Here is a 13,008-nt window from a genome sequence, read left to right as displayed (position 1 = left end):
CCTCTGTGACCTGTATTTTTAGCTTTATAAGACGCACTTATAAAACTAAGTGCGTCCTATAAAGCACAGACGGCTCCCAAGCAGGGCTGAGCACCGCAAGGAAGCCGTCCCGCCCGCCCCCTCTATTGCCGCTCGCTATGCATATGCATAGTGAGCGGCCCTGAGCGACCCCCTCCGCCCGCCCCTTCTATCGCTTCTCAGCTGACAGCCGATCAGAAGCCCAGGAAAGTGCAATGAGCAGCACTTTTCTGGGCTTCTGATCGGCTCAGCTAAGCGGCGATAGAAGGGGCGGGCAGTCCAGGAACTCACCCATGCGGCCCCAGCAGCTCCTCTCCCGGCAGCGCGCTCCCGTCATCCTCCGGCACAGGCAGCGGGGTACAGAGACGCTGCCTGTGTCCTGGATGTGTCATGCAGCAGGTCACTTCCGGCACGGGCAGTCTCTCTGTACCCCGCTGCCTGTGCCGGAGGATGTCGGGAGTTCGCGCTGCCGGGAGAGGAGCTGCTGGGGCCGCCGGACGGGTGAGTAACTGGTTTGTTGTTTTGGGGGGCACTGGCTACTATGGGGGGCACTGGCTACTATGGGGGACACTGGCTACTATGGGGGGCACTAGCTACTATGGGGGACACTGGCTACTATGGGGGCACTGGCTACTGTGAGGGGCACTGGCTACTATGGGGGCACTGGCTACTATGGGGGGCACTGGCTACTGTGGGGGGCACTGGCTATTGTGGCGGCACTGGCTACTATGGTGGGCACTGGCTACTATGGGTGGCACTGGCTACTATGAGGGGCACTGACTACTATGGGGGGCACTGGCTACTATGGGGGTACTGGCTACTATGGGGGACACTGGCTACTATAGGGGCACTGGCTATTGTGAGGGGCACTGGCTACTATGGGGGGCACTGGCTACTATGGGGGCACTGGCTACTATGGGGGGCACTGGCTACTATGGGGGGCACTGGCTACTATGAGGGGTACTGACTACTATGGGGGGCACTGGCTACTATGGGGGGCACTGGCTACTATGTGGGCACTGGCTACTATGGGGGGCACTATATGGGGGGATTGGCTACTATGGGGGGCACTATATGGGGGGGATTGGCTACTATGGGGGGATTGGCTACTATGGGGGGCACTATATGCAAAGATGTGGGGGATTTGATGGTGGCGGTTGGGGGGGGCCAATTCGCACCTCTGCCCAGGGGCCCATAATACTGTTAAGACAGCCCTGACCTAGGCCATGGCAGATGGGGGCCCTCTCCCAGGCAGGAAGGGGCGGTCTTTCTTCTCTTTCAGGGCAATGGGCAGCCCTCACAGATCCTTGCAGGGAGCAGGGAAGCTGTGAGCTCTGCGGCCTGCTCCATCAGTAAAGTCACACAGCCACACAAGTCAGCGCTCCAAACCCGACTGTGGCTCCGCCACCGCGACCATGGCCCTGCCCACTGACCGGCGACCATGGGGGGGGATTTTTTTTTTCCTGCAGCCCTTAATGTACTGGGGGCATATGCCCCCCCGGCCCAGCCCGCCCCTGCTGGCTAGCATCAGGATGTTCTGTGCAGAGCCTTACACAGGTATGGTCCTGTTTCTGGCCATTGTCAGGACATTGTGTGTGGTGGCACATCCTAATGGCTTCTGGAAGTGAAGAGTTGTACTCTAGATTCTACAGTCTCCTTCACATCAATACTGTATCAATATCATGGTCTAGGCTTAAAAAAAAAGGTCCAGTTCTCCTCTACTGCTGAAGAACTTCACATAGCTGTAGTTCAGAGTTTGCTTCCTGAATTTATGTGGGTGCGGTCTGAATAGTTTGCACTAGATTATCTTTGCAGGGAACTGTTTAACCCTTTTAAACTCTATTTTTAGGTGTTGTATTTTTACAGTAGGTGATATTGTCTTTGTTCTGAGCTCAGAGTTGTCCTAGTGTTATTTTCTATGGAATATCATGTTCTCCTTGTCAGAATCAGAACATGGACTAGTGCTGGGGCTGATTAATTTAGGAACTGGGTCAGAGGAATTTAGGAAAAAATTGCTAATTGCTAATCTAATATGTAGGCTATCAAGATGGCTGACATGTTCCAGACATAACCTAAAACATAGGCTCCCTCACCCATTACTTGATGGGCTATTCATTTACTTCAATGGAACTGAGTTTGAAACCCCACCCAATCTGGAGACAAGAGGGAAAAGTGGCCATGTTTTGGTAACGCTGGATAACCCCTTTAGAGGAGAAGTCCGGCAACATTTTTTTATTAAAGTATTGTATTGCCCCCCAAAAGTTATACAAATCAACAATATACACTTATTACGGGAAACGCACATAAAGTGCTTTTTTCCCCTGCACTAACTACTGCATCAAGGCTTCATTTCCAGGATAAAATGGTGATGTCACGACCCGACTCCCAGAGCTGTGCGGGCTGTGGCTGCTTGAGAGGATGAAGGCAGAGGGATGCTCAATGTGCCTCCAGTACCCTGTGTACCTCAATGTCCCCCGGGCAGCATCCTCTCCAGCAGATAAAGCCCAGGAGTCTGGGTCGTGACATCACCATTTTATCCAGGAAGTGAAGCCTTGATTCAGTAGTAAGTGCAGGGAAAAAAGCACTTTATAAGCATTTTCTGTAATAAGTGTATATTGGTAATTTGTATAACTTTTGAGGGGAAATACAATACTTTAATAAAACTTTTTGCCAGACTTCTCCTTTAAAGGGGTTATCCAAAACATGCCACTTTTCCCCTCTCTCTTTCAAACTTAGTTCCATTGAAGTAAATGTAGCTTAATTTCAAACCGCACCTGAACTGGAGACAAGAGAGGGGGAAAAGTGGCCATGTTTTTGTAGCGCTGGATAACCCCCTTTAACCCTTTGAGGACCAGGCCCAATATGACCCAGTGGACCGCGCAAATTTTGATCTTAGTGTTTTCGTTTTTCCCTCCTCCCCTTCTAAGAGCTCTAGCACTCTCAGTTTTCTATCTACAAGCCATGTAAGTGCTTGTTTTTTACAGGAATAGTTGTACTGTGTAATGGCGTCATTCATTTTACCATAACATGTATGATGGAATTCCAAATATATTATTTATGAAGATATAAATAGGTGAAATCGTAAATAAGAATGCAATATGGTAACGTTTGGGGGGTTCCTGTGTCTACGTAATGCACTATATGGTAACAGCGACATGACACTATTATTCTATAGGTCAGTCCGAACACAACCATATGCAGGTTACACAGATTCTCTAATGTTATATATGTATTTTTTTATGAAATCCTTTTTTTTGGCAATTAAATATTAATAAAATGGGCCTATTGTGACGCTTATAACGGTTTTATTTTTTCACCTACGGGGCTGTATGGGGTGTCATTTTTTCCGCCACGATCTCTAGTTTTTATTAATACCATATTTGTGAAGATCGGACGTTTTGATCACTTTTTATTGATTTTTTTAAAATATATAATGTAACATAAAATCGGTAATCTGCGCACTTTTTCCCCTCTTTTCGTGTACGCTGTTTACCGATCACAATGACGCTTGTTATATTTTAATAGATCGGACAATTACGCACGCTACGGTATATTATATGTTTATCCATTTATTTATTTTTATGTTTTATTTATATAATGGGAAAAGGGGGTGATTTAGACTTTTATTGGGGGAGGGGTGTTGGGGTAGTGTAATAGTGTTTTGAACTTTTTTTTTTTTACACATTTGAAGTCCCTTTGGGGGACTTTTACATACAGTACTTTGATTTATACACTGATCATTGCTATGCCATAGGCATAGCATTGATCAGTGTTATCGGCGATCTGCTCATTGAGCCTGCCTGTGCAGGCTCAGTGTAGCAGATCGCCGATCGGACCGCACGGAGGCAGGTAAGAGACCTCCGGCAGTCCGTTTCAACGATCGGGACCCCCGCAGTCACACTGCGGGGGGCCCGATCGGTAAGTGACAGGGGACCCCCCCTGTCACACTTAAACGCCGCGATCGCGGCGTTCAAGGGGTTAATGACACGCGGCAGCGCGATCGCTGCAGCGTGTCATTACCGGTGAGGTCCCGGCTGCTGTTTGCAGCCGTCCCCCCCTGCTATGAAGCACGCTCCGCTCCGGAGCACGCTTCATAGCGGGAGAAACACCCAGGACGTAAGGTTACGTCATGGGTCGTCTGGGGACAGACTTCCATGACGTAACCCTACGTCCAGGGTCGTCTAGGGGTTAATGGGCCAGTGTGCAATATATGGCTGATCTATTCTTTGCTGTGTCTCACCCTCCCCTGCTGCTAGTTCTTCCTACCTCCACAGACAGAAATATGTGAATTATGTAATTTTTCATTTCTTTCTAAGGCTGGGATTACACTGCGTTTTTGCAGTACATATATGTTTAATGGAAAAAAAAACTGATGGAATTGTGTGCAATCCACTTAGATCTCTTTTTCCATTGACTTACATTACAAAAAACAGGGTCAAAATGGATCGATTGCCCACTTAGTCAGTTAAAAATATAATTTGTGTATATTTCTGCTTTTTTTTTTTTTTTTTTTTTGTACTTCTATTTTAAAAAGGATAGTACATCAGGTCCATAATTAGCAGAAAGAGGCAATGTTTAAAGTCAAGCTAAACGGTACACAGAAGAACATTACTGAGAGAACTGAGACTAATCACAGGCACCATATTGCAGGTCCAGGCAGATAAAAATGCTGGGAGGCCAATGCTTAGCCTGTTTGGCCCAGAAGCTCTGCCGGAGAAAAGAGCTGCACAGCACATGGAGCTTGATGAGGTAAATTTCTGACATATAATTGAACGCTTAAAAAGCATTGGTTGCTATGTAAAAAAAAAAAAAAAAACATGCTAGTGTTTACACTTGTATGTATGTATGTGTTTTTGGTATAGAGCCATGATTAAGGACCAGCAGATCTAACAACACGTCAGCATTTTAAGTAATGGTGCGTTTACACAGAGAAATTTATCTGACAGATTTTTAAAGCCAAAGCCAGGAACAGACTATAAACAGGGAATAGGTGATAAAGAAAAGACTGAGATTTGCAAATCCATTCCTGGCTTTGGCTTAAAAAATCTGTCAGATAAATCTCTCTGTGTAAACACATCATAAATTTGAAAATAAAGCAATAAGAAGTTTTATTTTTGGAATGATTATGCAGTGTACTAAAGTACCACAAGACCCTTTATGTGCTGCAATTTTCCAACAATTGGTGTACCACGAAAGTGCAAATGCAAAAAGTAGGTATGTTGTAATGACAGCTCGTGGCCTCTGCTAGGCCTCGGGTGCTGCAGTGGCTCTGTGATTGTTACAGGCTGTAGCATTCGAGCGCATGGTTCATAGTTCAATGAAGTACATAGGTACTGCATTGATCTCTATGAACAGTTAAGATATTGCTTATAGAAGTCCCCCTATAAATAAAATCATCGCATAATTAAAGTTTAAATCAACTCCTTTTCCTATTTTTCAAATAAAAAATGTAAAAAATAAATAATTTTGTATCACTGCATGTGAACTATGACTGCCTGAACTATTAAATTATCAGATTGCTGATCTCCCATAATATTTGTCTGGTTGTAGATACATATATATATATCCTATATAAGGGGGAACATCGCATATATTATTTTAAGCAAACTGAATTTTGCTGCATCAGCAGTGCTACACAAGCACAGTGGGTAAGGAGTATAACCCTCATCTGTCCACTATCACTGACAGGCATTGCTGCAAGCTATTGAGAGGATGATGGGAGTAACTCTCCAGATCTGAATCCAAAGACCGGATTACCCATCAAATGAAGCTTATATGAACTCTGTGTGCTTAAAGTATCCTGTTTTAAGGACTTTGACATTGTTATTTTACCGCTTTGTATTTTATTTCTTAAATATTTGTTTTGATTTTATTACACCACAAGGGCCCTGTGGCTTATGGATTTTATATGTTTGTGATTAAAACACCCTATTAGCACTTAATGCTTAGAGGACAGATACATTTTCTTTTATTCTATGATGTTATACAAAACTGAAAAAATCACAGACTTATATACACACACTAGACAGAGATCATCAAAGGATTTTAGAAGCTTTAAAAATAACAATTTGCAATATACACAGGGTCTGCTATGTGTTGTTGTCTACTTTGCCTCACAGAAAGAAACCTGTAATCTCTAAAATATTTGCTGAAGCTAGGTGCATAGGCTTTTATGATAATGCAAATAGAAAAAAGAGATGATCGGGGGGCACTCACCATGAAATTCTTCTTTATTTCTTTACATTAAAAACTCTGTGTAGCAAGGCCTGAGGACGCCAGCACCATCATCATGGTGAATCATGGTGCTGGTGTCCTCGGTCCTTGCTGCACGGAGTTTCTAATGTAAAGAAATAAAGAAGAATTTTATGGTGATTGCCCCCCCAATCATCTCTTTTTTCTATTTGCATTATCATATATCTACAGTCTGAAGAAGGGGTGAGCACCACATTTATATATACAGTGGTACCTTGGTTTAAGAGCATTTTGGTTTAAGAGCTCACAGTTTTTCAAAATTGTGACTTGGTTTTGCTTTGTTTTAAGAGCTCCCTGTACTGGGTGGGAGGGCGAGTGGGGGAGGGGCATGGCCTGCATAGCGGGGTCTACAGCAGTGTACTCTGACCCAGGAAGTCTCCCTCACCTTCCAAATCATGGCAGATCCACCTCAGGCTGCGGCTCACATCAGGGGACAAGACTGTGGAGGTAATCTCTTCATAGCTGTAACCCCTCTCTCCCCAGACACAGAATGCTGCATTTATGTGCTCACATCTGCCCTGCTCATTCCTTCATGCTCCCTGCAGTCTCTGTCAGTCCTTGTGTTTCCCATCCTCTCCATTACTGGACAGTAACTTATAATATCACATATTCTGCTGTTTCTGAATGTTTGTTTCATCTTTTTTACATGTTATTCAGAATAATAAATCATTATTTTTGGGGTGTGGAACCAATTGTCTGCATTTCTATGATTTCTTATGGGAAAATTTGCTTTGGTTTAAGAGTGGATTTGGATTACAAGTGCCGTCCAGGAACAAATTATGCTCGTAATCCAAGGCACCACTGTATATATTTTCGTATATATAAAAAAAATTTCACATTCAATTTCCTGCTACATTTCCTTTCCCTCTACGGACTTCACACTAGTGCCAGCCACTGTATCTTCTAAAGTTTTGGCATAGGCTTTTATAGTGGCCCGGACTTCACCCCTAGGCTATGTTTCCAATATTCCCCTTATATTGGAGAAAGTGGGCGTCTTGTAACATAGACGGCCATTTATCTTGATCATTATTAATGGCTGTATATTAAACTAGGCGTCCACCTTGCTGATATTATTACGAAGTGGGAACATAGCCATATACTGCCTTATGATTAGCTGAGATCTGTTTGCCAGGTATTATCAGATATTAGGAGCTGATCCTTCCTCCTTTTAGCAAAGTTCACACTAACATAAGGTTCTATAGCTCATCTCTAGTCGTAAAATGATAGCATTTTTCTGGCACCATGCAGATATTACAGCTCTTACTGTGTTCATTACTGGCTGTATAAATCCATCTTTAGTTAGTTACTCTAGCGTTGGTTGTAATCAGTCAGAATGTCATTATGTAACTCTATGACTCAGGGTAATTCAAACATTCATGTATTACTCAGAGGGAAAAGAAAGGAACAGTAAATACATATACTTAAAAATTGCAAAATTACAAAAATAAACCTTGCTTAAAGTTTTTAAATCAACTGGTATCAAAAAGTTATACAGATTTGTACATTACTTCTATTTATAGTATTCGTGTATTCCAGTACTTATGAGCTGATGTATGTCTTGTAGGAAGTGGTGTATTCTCTCTAGTCTGCTTGATTTTCTCGGTTTTCTCTGCTGCCACCGTGCTACCTCTGTCAGCCAGGAAAGGTTTTGCTATAGGGACATTAACCCTTTGAGGACCAGGCCCAAAATGACCCAGTGGACCGCGCAAATTTTGATCTTAGTGGTTTCGTTTTCCCCTCCTCCCCTTCTAAGAGCTCTAGCACTCTCAGTTTTTTATCTACAGGCCATGTAAGTGCTTGTTTTTTACAGGAATAGTTGTACTTTGTAATGGCGTCATTCATTTTACCATAACATGTATGATGGAATTCCAAATATATTATTTATGAAGATATAAATAGGTGAAATCGTAAAAAAGAATGCAATATGGTAACTTTTGGGGGGTTCCTGTGTCTACGTAATGCACTATATGGTAACAGTGACATGATACAATTATTCTATAGGTCAGCCCGAACACAACCATATGCAGGTTACACAGATTCTCTAATGTTATATATATATTTTTTTATGAAATCCTTTTTTTTGGCAATTAATTATTAATAAAATGGGACTATTGTGACGCTTATAACGGTTTTATTTTTTCCCCTAAGGGGCTGTATGGGGTGTCATTTTTTCCGCCATGATCTCTAGTTTTTATTAATACCATATTTGTGAAGATCGGACGTTTTGATCACTTTTTATTGATTTTTTTAAATATATAATTTAACATAAAATCGGTAATCTGCGCACTTTTCCCCCTCTTTTCGTGTACGCCGTTCGCCGTTCGCAATGACGCTTGTTATATTTTAATAGATCGGACAATTACGCACGCTACAGTATATTATATGTTTATCTATTTATTTATTTTTATATGTTTTATTTATATTATGGGAAAGGGGGTGATTTCAACTTTTATTGGGGGAGGGGTTTTGGGGTAGTGTAATAGTGTTTTGAACCTTTTTTTTTTTTACACATTTGAAGTCCCTTTGGGGGACTTCTACATTCACTACTTAGATTTTTACTCTGACCATTGCTATGCCATAGGCATAGCATTGATCAGTGTTATCGGCGATCTGCTCATTGAGCCTGCCTGTGCAGGCTCAGTGCAGCAGATCTCCGATCGGACCGCACGGAGGCAGGTAAGAGACCTCCGGCGGTCCGTTTCAACGATCGGGACTCCCGCAGTCACACTGCGGGGGTCCCGATCGGTAAGTGACAGGGGACTCCCCCTGTCACTTGCACTTAAACGCCGCGGTCGCAGCGTTTAAGGGGTTAATGACACGCGGCAGCCGGGCCCCACTGCAGCCGGCCCCCACCTGCTATGAAGCGCGCTCCACTCCGGAGCGCGCTTCATAGCCGGAGAAACACCCAGGACGTAGGGTTACATCCAGGGTCGTCTGGGGACAGACTTCCATGACGTAACCCTACGTCCAGGGTCGTCTAGGGGTTAAGGTACGGATCACACAGTCATATATGTCAGTCAATATAAAATAAACTTTCTTTTTCAATTTTTCTATTCAGGAAAATAAATTGCAAGGGACTTAACAGTAATCTTCTTTTGTTGCATGACCTTATGGAGTCATGGAGCCCTATATCTAGATATTTATATCCTGGCTCGGACTGGCCCAAAGGGGAGCAGGGGAATCCCCGGTGGGCCCTACTACTTGGTGGGCCCCTGAGCAGGAGGTAGGCCTTCCTGTTTAGCAGCTCCAGAACAACATATAATCCCCCAGTACTACTGCACATGCCTGTCACCCGATCACTCACTGCCTCTATATATATAGTAACCAGGGGTTTTGGGTTTCATCTTATTACATTGAGGCAGGGAGTGACCAGAGTGGCAGGCAGCAGCATGTAGTGTGTAGAATCAGCACAGCCCCTCTGCTCCTGTGAACCTCCCCCATCTCCTGCTCTCAGGCTGCCTCCATCTACTTTATGTGCTGCTGCTGGCAGTTGGGACACAGAAGGAGGGGAGGGAGAGAGTCTGCAGCCTGCACAGTGTGGCCTTGGAGCAGCTCCTGGAGTTGCAGATCTGACAGCATGTGAGCTGTACCTGGTGCTTTCCTGTCCCTCCCAGAGGTAAATCTGTGTATACATGAAGTATGTATGTGTGTGTGTGTGTGTGTGTGTGTGTGTGTGTGTGTGTGTGTGTATTATCTATGCATATATGTAATGTGCATTTGTTTATATCTGTATATGATGTGAGTATGTATGTATTGTGTATGTGTGTGTGTACTATGTATGCATATAGACAATGTGCATTCTTTATATCTGTGTATGATATGTATGGTATGTAAACCTTATGTGCATTGTCTATATGCATATGTTATGTTATTTATTTTTTCCAATCAAATTGGAAATTGAAAATACAAGAAAATTCGTACATCTATGTTTGTTATTTATAACACCCCCTCCCATAACTAAACCTGCTGGGACTTCCAGGTGACAATTAAACAGAGAGGGACGAGAGAAGAGACATTCTAGTTGTACCTATTCAGGAGCTTAGAGAAGACTCTTTGACTTGTGTAATATAATTACTTACGGTTGTGTAATAGATTGTGTTTACATTCAACAAAGCATGTCATAAATGTGCAAATTTAGGATTTGTAAAGGTGAACCTCCAAATAGAAATTATGCTGTTTTGTTTAGATTTTTGTAAGACAATTTGCTTTTAATCATGTGCTATTTATAATTCACTGACATAGGACCCTTAAAGGCAAAACGGGATGCACCGTCTTTTAATCCAGCATCCATGCTACTGTTTAGATTAAAGGGGTTGTCCGGTGATAAAAAATTATTCACAGAATAACACACATTACAAAGTTATACAACTTTGTAATGTATGTTATGTCTGTGAATGGCCCCCTTCCCCGTGTCCCACCACCCCCACCCGTGTACCCGGAAGTGTGGTGCGCTATACATTACCTGTCACGTGCCGACCACGGTCTCCGATCCTCAGCAGTGACGTCTTCTTCGGGAGGCCAGCGGATCTTCCCGAGTGCCGGCCGCCCTCTGCAGCGTCATCCGAAGCTCAGCCGCGATTGGCTGAGCATAACTGTGCTCAGCCAATCACGGCTGAGCAGCTGATGACGTGGCCGCGTCATCAGCCGCTCAGCCGCGATTGGCTGAGCACAGTTATGCTCAGCCAATCGCGGCTGAGCTTCGGATGACGCTGCAGAGGGTTGCCGGCACTCGGGAAGATCCGCTGGCCTCCCGAAGAAGACGTCACTGCTGACGATCGGAGACCGTGGACGACACAAGATGCGGTGAGTATAATGCACCACACTTCCGGGTCTAGCGTGGGTGGGGGGAAACACGGGGAAGGGGGCCATTCACAGACATAACATACATTACAAAGTTGTATAACTTTGTAATGTGTGTTATTCTGTGAATAATTTTTTATCGCCGGACAACCCCTTTAAGTATAGGCCAATTAAATCATAAAGAAGGTTATAAAATATTTTTCCTATACAACTGGAGGGACGCTCATGTGAGAGGAGAGACACAGGGGAACAGCAGCACAGCCAGTCTTACTCACAGTACTCAGGCTCTTTCTATGTCTGTGCGGAGGTCTAGGTTGGCATGTGGTTCTCCACTACTGGCTGGCTGCTCTCTGTTGTGACACGTTGATCAGAAGCGAATTCACCAATAATAACTAGAGGTGCAGGAAAAACAAGGCTGACATGTAGTTTACTATCAGAACTATATGGGGCACAGCAACTATTTTAGTCAGGTCCAGGCTATATACAGATAATAGGGGTAGGGGAATATATGAATAGGTAAATAAATTGTGATATTTATATAAGTTTATCTAAGGATTTTAATTTGTTTCACAGTGCTATATATTCGTGTCGGCTTTACCAGCAGCCAGAAATGGCTGATTTAGAAGAAGTGGTTGTCCATATACCAGGAAATAATTACTATATCATAAAGGGGGAGGGTGGATTCTGAATGGTGGCCATACACTTGTATTATAGAGAGTTGTATAGCTGTCATTTACCTCATATACTGTTATTTTTGGAATTGGACAATAAAGGGTCCCTACTTTCACTCTTTAAATCTTTTAATACTGGGTGCTGTCTATGGCGGCCTGTATTCTATGTGTGGAGCAGCAGGTACAGCTTATCATAACACAAGCCAATTCTGATGTCTTACCTTTTATATTGCAGATGTTCCAGAGATTATTATAATACCAGAGGACAAAAAAGAAGAGGAGGCAGAGACCATGGACAAGGAAGAAATTCCTAAACATATAGACATCATCACAGTCCTGAAAAGGACGACAGAGGAGGCTGTAAGTAACATCAAAAACATAACTAAAAAAAGTAAAGTTGTTGATGTCCATAGAAGATTTAGGGAGCCTGTGGCCATAACCTTAAAGGAAAAAAAGAAAGAAATACTGAGAAAGAAAGGACTCAGGAGATTCTGCTCCTGGCTGAAAATAAGGAAAGAAAAGTCCAGGACCAGGAGTGAAATAAGAAGAGAAAGGAAAGAAAAAAACAAGCAAGTCAGTCTGTGGCTAAACAGAAGGAGAGAAAGAATCAGAAAAAAACATTAGAAAAAGCAAAGCATTAAAGGGGTACTCCAGCGGGGGAGCACCTTTGCGCTGGGACCTGTGGGTCCCGCATCGCGCCGCTCCGGTGCCTGGCCGCTTCCGGGTGTCTGACGCAGGCCCGAGACGTGACGCTCAGCCACTCAGTGAAGAAGGCGTGATCTGAGCGGACTTGAAACGGATCCCGCCTCCTTCACTGAGTGGCTGAGCGGACCTGAGACATCACATCAGACACCCGGAAGCAGCCGGGAACCGGAGAGGTCCTGGCTGTGCTGCTGACAAGATCAGGATACCAGCCATGGACTTAGCCTATTCCTTATACATGTAGATACCTTCAAATAAATCTCATATATGTAAACTCTCATGACTTCTTGCCATTTATTTTCCAATCACACCCTTTGGGTTAGGTTACTGTGATACCTGCAATTAGTACTGTTGTGTCCTCTGCTACCATTGTCACTTTCGCGTTTTTTCCTCCTCGCCTTCTAAGACCCATAACACTTTTACTTTTCCACCTGCAGGGCCATGTGAGGGCTTGTTTTTTTTCAGGAGCAAGTGTACCATCTAATGTCATCTTTCAATCTGCCATAAAATGAATGAAGGAACCCCCAAAATATCATTTATGGGGTGAATTTGGGTCAAAAAATGT

The 13,008-nt window shown here is 43.7% G+C and overlaps 1 long non-coding RNA gene across 1 annotated transcript in view; it reads left to right on the top strand.

Moving 5' to 3' along the window:
• Nucleotides 1-12,685, top strand: part of LOC138783600 (uncharacterized) — a 32,308-nt gene extending 19,623 nt beyond the window's left edge. Inside the window, exons 2-3 of the long non-coding RNA XR_011361720.1 lie at nt 4,669-4,767; nt 11,977-12,685. This is a non-coding gene — a long non-coding RNA (uncharacterized lncRNA). The remainder of the gene's footprint in view (nt 1-4,668; nt 4,768-11,976) is intronic.
• Nucleotides 12,686-13,008: the final 323 nt, after the last annotated feature.

Source organism: Dendropsophus ebraccatus, chromosome 2, assembly GCF_027789765.1.
Source record: "Dendropsophus ebraccatus isolate aDenEbr1 chromosome 2, aDenEbr1.pat, whole genome shotgun sequence".
In the NCBI taxonomy this organism is placed as follows: Eukaryota; Metazoa; Chordata; class Amphibia; order Anura; family Hylidae; genus Dendropsophus; species Dendropsophus ebraccatus.
Note: the sequence above shows the minus strand (reverse complement) of the source record. Positions and strands in the feature narration are given on the sequence as shown.